This window comes from Apodemus sylvaticus, chromosome 12 (genome assembly GCF_947179515.1).
Source record: "Apodemus sylvaticus chromosome 12, mApoSyl1.1, whole genome shotgun sequence".
In the NCBI taxonomy this organism is placed as follows: Eukaryota; Metazoa; Chordata; class Mammalia; order Rodentia; family Muridae; genus Apodemus; species Apodemus sylvaticus.
Window position 1 is genome coordinate 83,302,481 of NC_067483.1, and position 1,858 is coordinate 83,304,338.

Genomic DNA, 1,858 nt, shown 5'->3' on the forward strand with positions numbered 1-1,858 from the left:
ATAGACATGGGTAAGGAGTCACTGGCTGGACTCCAGCAGTGTGAGGATACCAAACCCTCATTCGTCTTTCTTCATCCCAGGTCACACTTGCAGCTTGGCCTTGCGTTTTGTTTGGGTTTATTTTCTCCCTAGGAAGCTATAAAGAGAGTAGCCAGATCAGTCCTTGACAGCCCTCACAGTGCTTGTGGCCATGCATGCAGCTCCTAAGTCTCTCAAAATAACTATATTTTCATGAATTAAAACAACTATCTCCATACATACCAAGCCTGGTGGTGCACACCTTTAATCCCAGCAAACAGGAGGCAGAAGCAGCATCTCTGAGTTGAGCCAGTCTGGTCTACAGAGTGAGTTCCAGGACAGCCAGAGCTACACAGAGAAACCTTGTTTCCAAATTCCAATAATAATAATCTCCACCGTGCCCTACATGTACCAAACACACTTGTAATCCCCACCTGAGGGAGAGTCATTTTTTTTTGGGTACATACTGAGTTTAAAGCCAGTTTTTGATATCCTGCCTATTTAGGGAGAACTCATGACCAAAGGAGAGCGAGAAGGCCTGGGGGTGGGGAGTGTCTCTGCTGGGGTTCGCTAATTAAATAAGGTCCTCTCATCAACTCCACACACTGGGTTTCCAACTGTCACTTAGGCTTTACTCCTCCAAACCCTGGTGAGCTCACCACTCAGCTACAAGCAACAAACGCTCAGACCTTACAGATAACAGATTCTGTGCTGGATGTGGGGAAGATCAGTACAGGGTGTTGACCAGAGAAGACCGCTTCTTAGACAGGGTTTAAGCCAAGAGAAAGTGTTAGCCAGCTAGTTATCTACCCTGGGTATTCAGGAACATAGTGTAGCACTTGAGCCTTTCTCACCCTTGGGGTGAGAAGAAAAAAAAAATGTTCTGGAGTGACATATTCAATTAACAAGAACAGTTAGCCGGAAGCGAAACTACAGAAGCCAAAAACAAAAGTTAGTGCATTAGAAACTTTCCCAGAACTGTGATGGATTAGTCCTTTGTTTTAGTTTTGGCAGATGGGGAGGGAGGTTCCTAAGGTCTGGAAGTTTGTTAAAATCAAAAGGAAAGAGTCTGTCCCTTATTGCCTGTCAGATGCCTTCAACCTGTAGCCCTCTGGCTGCCTGTGACCTAGGATAACTAGAAGCCTCTCCGACACTATGAGATTTTCTTTTCTTTTTTTAAGATTTATTTATTTAGCCAATTGGTGGTGATGCTTGCCTATAATCCCAGCACTCTGGGAGGCAGAGGCAGGAGGATTTCAGAGTTCAAGCCCAGCCTAGTCTACAGAGTGAGTTCCAGGACAGCCAGGACTACACAGAGAAACCCTGTCTCAAAAAAACCTAATCAAAAAGAAAGAAAGAAAGAAAGAAAGAAAGAAAGAAAGAAAGAAAGAAAGAAAGAAAGAAAGAAAGAAAGAAAGAAAGAAAGAAAGAAAGAAAGAAAGAAAGAAAATCCAAAACACAAAACAACAACAAAAAGATTTATTTATTTATTTTATATGAGTACACTGTCAATATCTTCAGACATACCAGAAGAGGGCAACAGATCCCATTACAGATGGTTGTGAGCCACCATATGGTTGTTGGGAATTAGAATTCAAGACCTCGGGAAGAACAATTAGTGCTCTTAACCACTGAGCCATCTCTCCAGCCCAAGATTTTCTTACTGTTGCTTTGTCTGTAACCTTTTAGGGCAGTTTGTAGATTTCTTTTTAAGATTTATTTATTTATCTGGGCAGTGGTGATACACGCCTTTAATCCCTTGGGAGGCAGAGGCAGGCAGATTTCTGAGTTCGAGGCCAGCCTGGTCTACAGAGTGAGTTCCGGGACAACCAGGGCTACA